Source organism: Notamacropus eugenii, chromosome 1 (genome assembly GCF_028372415.1).
Source record: "Notamacropus eugenii isolate mMacEug1 chromosome 1, mMacEug1.pri_v2, whole genome shotgun sequence".
Lineage (NCBI taxonomy): Eukaryota > Metazoa > Chordata > Mammalia > Diprotodontia > Macropodidae > Notamacropus > Notamacropus eugenii.
The window spans coordinates 735,716,288-735,723,832 of NC_092872.1; positions in this window are offsets into that span (position 1 = coordinate 735,716,288).

The window sequence follows — 7,545 nt, forward strand, 5'->3', positions numbered from 1 at the left end:
CTGCTGAGCGCCAAATGGAATAATGTATAGAAAACGCTTTGGAAACCTTAAATTGATGTATAAATGAGTCATTATTAAGAAAATGTCTTCTCCTGGGAGGACTCTGCCTTGTGAAAAGAACCTAAGATTTAAGATAGAGCCAGCTTCAGGGCAGCTGAGATGACACTCAGCTGGGACATATCACGCAGGGCCAAGTCAAGCTTTGGGGGATCGCCTACGGACTTGGATGGGCACTCCCAGGGCAAGGCATGTCTCTGGACCGTCCCCTAGGGATGTGGCATGGCCAGCGAGGCAAGTGGGGAGTGATCAGGATGGCTGGGATTGGAGGACAGTGTCCCCAGTACTAGCAGGTACCTCTCTGGCCACAACCCTGGCAGCATGTCCCTTTCATACAGTTAATGCTTATAGTGCTTATGGAACTGAAGCAAATGGATTACAGGAAAAGCTCAAAGCCCCCAAGAGCTGCTGGGAAAGGGGGCTGTAGGCTTTATCCTCAGATCTCTGGCAAAGGCCACCACCCAACAAAGGAGCCCACGGAAATGCTCTGCTATAAGCCAGACTGCTTTGGGGAGTCTCAGGCAAGGCAAAAGAAGCCATGATGAGTGGCTCCAGGACCACTAGCCAGCACAGCAGACTGCTATGGCACCATAAGTACCTATCAATTTGTAATCAGTCAAATTTCAAGACAATTCTTTTGTTGTGCAGCTTATGCTGGTAGGATGTGGAATAGGGTTAGTGTTAAATTTGTGCTGTGGTTTCAATGGTATCAAGAACTGGCAGATGAGGGAAGTCCTTCTACTGATACAGATTAGCAGGCACCTTCTCTTGGAAATTTGGGTCTCGTCATTCTCTTCCAGTAATTGTTTCTATTTTGTTCTCCGACTCAGTCATTACTTAGGATTTTATTGTTAAGTCTACATTTGGATCTGACCTGATCACTCTTTTTGTGTTATGGTTTATAAAGGATGTTTACTATTTCCACTCTTTTTAATATTTGTTTACATTATCTGTGCCCTAACACATGGTCAGTTTTTGTAAAAGTTCCATGTGCTGCTGATATATATAGATACATACATACATACATACACACATTTGTTAGCAGTCCCACTTGTACAAGTCTTAGCTTGTCTCTAGTGACTTAATTTTATAGCTTCCCTTTTATCTATTACTTATCCAGAATTGAGAGGAACACTGAAAGCCCCTGCTAATATCACATTTCTACATATATCTTATAGTTCTGTTAACTTTTATAAATTCAGATGCTTAGGCACCTGGAGCATAAATATTGGTATTGGTTTGTTGTCTAGGATGCCTTTCAGCATACTCTTGTTAATCCCTTTTCGTGGTTTGTCGTTTTGTTTTGCTTAGTCTGATAACATAATTTCAACTCCTGTTTTTTGGATTTCCAGCCCCTCAATTTTATTATGTATATCTTTTTCAGGTATTTCAAATAAACTGTTAAGATACTAGAGTTTTCTTATCCCATCTTCCAGTTTTTCATTTTATTGGACTGTTTAATCCATTCACATTTAGTTGAGTTAGGTTTACATTTTCCTCCACTTGCTCATTTTTTAAAATTAAGTGTTGTTTTCCAACGTTATCTACTTTAAAGGCAATCCTCCTCTCACTAGCTGCCTTTCCCTTAACCTAAGCCCACCCCTCCCATTGGCTCTCCCTTTGCTTCATCTTGCTGGCTCCTTTTTTATTGAGCTATTTTATTCTTCCTTTTTTTCCAAATCAAGCAAAATTCTTCTCCCTTTCAATAAATTTTGTTCATTAGGTTTTAAAATTTTATTTCCTGCCCCTTTTTCTCTCATTTTGTTCCCTCGTTCTTCTCATCATTTCTCTTCCCTGTTTACTCTAAACTTTAGTATAGTAGGGAGTGCATGATGTAGAGAAAGTATATACAAAGAAGAGCAAACGTTTGCAGACAACCAAGATGAGGAAAGGCTTCCTGGAGGAGGTGGTCTCTGAACTGTGCTTGGAAGGAAGCGAGGGAAGGGAGTTTGGCTCTCTTCCAGTTACCACTGGTAGGTCTGCTACACTTGCATTTGCTAATATTCCCCCAGAAGAACGCAGTTTCCTGAAGGTAGGGCATTTCTTTTACCTTTCCCTAGTACCCAGCACACCCTCCCATAAGAGAAAGCACTCGAGGCATAAGGAACAGCCAAGGCAAAGATGGCAAAGTTGGTTGGATGGCTGAATTCCAGAGAGGGAGTAATATAAAACAAAGCTGCTAAGATAAGTTGGGGCCAAGTTAAGAGTTTTACAAGCTAAACAGTCTGCATGTTATCCTATAGGCAAAAAGGGAGGCAGCAGACTTTATTGAGGATGGGAGTGATAAGATCATACCTGGACTTAATGAAAAATCATTTAATAAATGTAAATTGCAGAAGATAGAGTGTCAGGCCTGAAGTCAGGAAGCCTGATCTCCCTGAGTTTAAATTTGGCCTCAGACACTTACCAGCTATGTGACCCTGGGCAAATCACTTCACCCTGTTTGCCTCAATTTCCTCATCTGCAAAAGGAGGTAGAGAATAAAATGGCAAACCACTTCAGGATCTTTGCCAAGAAAACTCCAAATAGGATCAAAAAGAGTTGAACACGACTGAAAAATGACTGAATTGAACTGACCAAGTTCCGAGTTAGGCCTTTCCTCCCAAATGCTGGAGGAAAGAGAATACTAAAGAGAAAGACCTGACAGTAAGGAAGGACTACTTTGTCTTTTTAAAGCAACAACAGGAAGAGACCAAAGAAGGAATAGTAATATTGCTTAGCATGGATGAGAAAATAACAGAAAAGGCAAATCTGCTTCCCATTTTACTTGTTTTCTCTGTAAAAAACAAAAAACAAAAAAAAACCTTTGAATTGGGAAGAACCAAAGTGACTTCCCTTACCCAAATTGAGAGAAAAAAAGAGGCAACCTTCCTGTCCTTGACAAGCTCAAAGTGCATCTTCAGCATCAGAGAACTAGCAGATGTGAGAGTTGAATCACTCTCCATATTTGAAACCACAGGGAAAGAGAGGAAGGTGTCAGGGCTGGAGAAAGGCAAAAATCTTGATCTCCACAAAAGGATACAGTCTACAAAGCATGTACATTGATGAGCTTGACTTGCGTTCCTGACAAAATTCTAGAATGTAAGATTGAAAGTATTTGCAAATTAAGAGCTAGAAGGATCCTTGGATAATATCTGCTCCATCAGCAAGTATTTATTAAGCACCTACTAAGTGCTAGGCACTGGAGACAAAAGCACCAAAACAACAATCCCTACTTGCAAGAAAATTACATTTTAGGAGGGAAACAATAGTTATGTGTATACATAATAAAGCATGTGTTACATACATGTGGGCACATTTGAAGGAGCTAAATGTCTGTGCGTCTAAAGGGAGAAAGGGACTCGATGAGAGGGAGGCAATGTGAGAATGTATTCTAGGCAAGGGGGATGGCCAGTGCAAAAATGGGGGATGAAGTGTGCTGAATGAGTAACACAGAGAAAGCTGGCTGGGCTGGACTACACAGGACTGAAAAGGAAGTAAATGTGCATTAAAACTGGAAAGGTTGAAGCTAGGGCTTTAAAAGCTAAATACAGTTTAAATTTTATCCTCAAGGTCATAGAAGTCATTGGAGTTGGTTTAGTATAGGAGTTCCATAGTCGTGTTTGCACTTAAAGGAAAATTACTTTGGCAGTAATGTGTAGGAAGGACTGGCATGTGGAATGACTTAACATAGGGAGACCTATTTGGTAGCTGTTGATATAATTTAGGTAAGAGGGTTTGAAGGGAAGTGATAGCTATATGAGAGGGGTTGAACACAACAGATAGGAATCAAGATTTGGCAGCTAGTTACATGGGGTGAAGATTGAGGAATCAAGGATAATGGCAAGATTCTGAACTTCAGTCTACGGAAAAGAGGTAGTACCTTCATGAAAATAGGAAAATCTAGAAAAGGGAAGGATTAAGGGAGTTAGTTACAGACATGTCAAGTTTGAAAATGTCCCTGGACACCCAATTTGAAATATCTAAGCTCACGGGAGAGGCTGGGGATGGCTATGAAGATCTGGGTGTCACCTGCATTGTTAATGGTTAAACCTGTGGCAACTGAAATAACTGAGATACAGTGGGAGAAAAGGACCCAGGAAAAAAGGCTTGGGGTACTCTCCAGTTAAGGCACATGACATGAATGAAATGAAATGAAAATGAACGAAAAGCCAGGAAAGGAGCCTGAGAAGTTATGGTCATTCAGGTAAGAGGTGCACCAGAAGCCAACCTCACAAAGGGTTACCAGTCAACAGTGTCAAATTCAACAGTTGGGTCGAGGAGGATTTCCACTGGGATTAAGTGGAAATTAAGAAAACATTCATAACTTTGAAGAAAGTAGTTTCAGTTGAGTGATGAGATTAAAACCTGGAATGCAGAGGTCTGAGGCTGAGAAGTGGAAGTGAGTGTAGAAATCTTTTTCAAGTAACACGGCTGATAAAGAGATATAAGACAATAGCCCAAGAGGATGGCAAGATCTAGTGAAGGTTTTTAGGACAGAAGAGAAGGAACCAGTTGAAAGAGAGCAGTGTCCCATTCCCCTGGAAGGGGAAAAGTGGAAGGTCAATGTACTCCAAATGCAAAAAGGGTGGAATTGAGTACCCACTGCAAAGATAAAGGACACCTTTTTGTCAGAAGCTGAAAGGAGAGAGGAGATAACAAGGAGTTTTGAGATGAAGGAGAAAAGAGGGAACTCATATTGAACAGCTTCTGTGGGGAGGATAGGGCATTAAGGAGAAATAAAAGGGCTGGCTTGCTTCAATGAGGACCCATTTAGTATGAAATCCAGGGTCATAGGATTTCTTTGACTTGAATAAAAAGTGGAAGTAATCCAGGATTGATGTTGTACAAGTGAAGAGTGGGTACAGGACAAGAGACAAAGGATGCGAGGGTAGAAAACAATAAAGTTGAAACAGTTAACTTTGGGGTTGAGGACTGAGAACAAAAGGGAATAACCCAAGAAAGTGCTGAAGGATGCTGAGAATGGAAGTCTAACTACATGAGGACAAAGAATATAGGTGGTTTAGGAGGGGGTTGACACATGGGAAGTGGAATGACAGGTTATTGTCAGATAGGGGAATAACACTGGCTGAGATTAATTGGGGAAATGGAAGACTTGTGGGCAACCGCAAGATCTAGTGAGTGAACGAACTTAAGGAGATTTAGGAAATGGGACACTGGGGAATTTGAGGGAGGCACCTATATGAATTTATTAAAGTCCCCTTGTATAAAGATACCCACAAAAGGCCAGAGATCAAGGGGACCAGTCATGGGCTGAACCAAGTTTTGACTGGATGAAAAACTTTAGTTGTGTAGAATTACAAAAAAAAATACTCAAGTGAAGAGGGAAAGGGGAGTCTCCAAGTGAAAATGGAGAACAGGATTATTCTAACTCTCCCTCCAAGACTACTTTGAGAACAGAAGATACACTCTGTATTAGAGAGGCCATCAGGGATACACTGGCTTCTGGGAAGACTATTGTGTGAGAAAAAGAGGTCCAGTAGAAAGAAGAGTTTGTTTAACATGTCCAACCACCTAAAGGAAACCTTACTAGTAGCTTATAAGGTATGTCTGACAGGCTTCCAAATCATTGGTAAAAACTGTTAAGTACCACAATGGGTTCCATCCTATTGAATAGGACCAAAGATGGCCCCTGGAACACTCCATCTTAGATCAAGTTAACCCGTTCCTCTTAACAATTTCCAGACAATCAGTTCACATTAGGACTGCCATTTTTGTTTTGTACAATGTTGTTCAACTGGTAGATCCAAAAAATGTAGTCGTTATTTACTAAGGATTTTCCAGAGCTTTTAAAGAGGTCTCTCATACTGTTCTGGTAAACATTAAGAAAAGTGAGTGTACTATTGTAAACAACAGTATAGGTGGGTGGATGTAAGTAGGCCTTTGAAGTGTCCTATCAGTAACAGCACACAATATATAATCCTGCAAGACTGAGTGAATAAGAAAATAATGACTTAAAAGGCAAGTCGAGTACAGCTAGGCTGGAATCCTGAAACTGCCACTTACTGGCTGTGTAATCTTAGGCAGTTACAACCTGGAGGCAGTTGTCAGAAACATGGGAGATGACAGTCCCTCCCTACTCTGCCCTAGAGTCAGATTTCATCTGAAGAATTATATTTTTGTTCTAGACACCCTATTTTAGAAAAGGCACCGATAAATCATAGTAGGTCCAAAAAATAAAAGATAATTCATGAAAAAGGGCATTTTCATAAGGATTCACTGAAGGAACGAATTTTGAGCTTAGTAAAAATTTACTCCAGGTACAAGCCAGGTGTGTTTTAAGATCTGAAAGGCGTGCATATCAAAGTTCTGTTTAGTCCCATAGAGCAATGGACAGAAGCGTCCAAAAAGGCAATTTTGAACTGATGTCGAGAACAGCTTCCTAACACTGAAGAGCTAACCAAAGTGGATGGGCTGGTTTCAAAAGTAGTGGTACTTCCTCACAGTAGGCTTTCAGATCCTTGTCAGGTATCTTATAATGGGGATTATTTGGGGGTGTAGACTGGCCTCAATCACTGACGCTTCTTTCAATTCTAAAATTCTGTGATCCTAAGTGTCAGTTTTCACTTTGGTAAAACAGGGCTAATGCTTAAGCTGTTGTGAGGTTTCGCAGTAGATTAACATAAAGTAACCCGCACGATAGCACATAACTGCCAGCTCTTCCAGCGCCTCAAATGAAATAAAGTTCATCTGCATTTCCCCACTTTTAGCTGGTGCTGCCCATCCATGTCCTCCTCAGTTCCATTCTGCTCATCCTTTTGAGGCCCAGGGCTAGTACCACCACCTCCAGGATCACTTGGCAATTGCTTTTATCTGCTTCACGTGCATCTTTTCTACTTAATGAGATCATAATCTCCCCACAGCATCCAACCACAAGGCTAGAGACAGACTACATAGCAGCACCATAATTTATAGTTACATTATACTTACAAAGTTCAGTAATAGTTTGCAGAAGCACTGTTAGTCCCATGTTATCAACGGAGCAGATGAGGCTGAGAGGCAGGGGCTTCCTTTCTCCTTGACACTGATGACATTGCTTTCTCTGGGCTCTCCCCTTAGCCCCCTTGGAAGGTTCTTCATTCATATCATGCCTATTCAGCTGAGGAATCCCCCAAGACTTTGTCCTGGGCCCTCTCTTTCCTTACTCTAATCACTCACTCAATGACCTTGGCTCCCATCATTCAATTACATCTAAACAACATTCTTCTCTGATCTATAGATTCATCCCTAACCTCTGCCCTCAGCTTGTTTCAACTCACCACCTGCCTTTTAGACATCTCTTACTCAACATGTTCCTAACACTAATTCATCATTCACCTAGTCCCTCTCATTTTCCCAAGCTACCTTCTCAGTCAGGAGTTTCCAACCTTATTATCATTCTCAATCCCTCACTTAGCTCATATCTAGCCTACTACCAAATCTTCTACCCTCTCAGCTGTCCTGTTTCCTTCTCTCCACACACACAACTACCACCCTAATTCAGGTTCT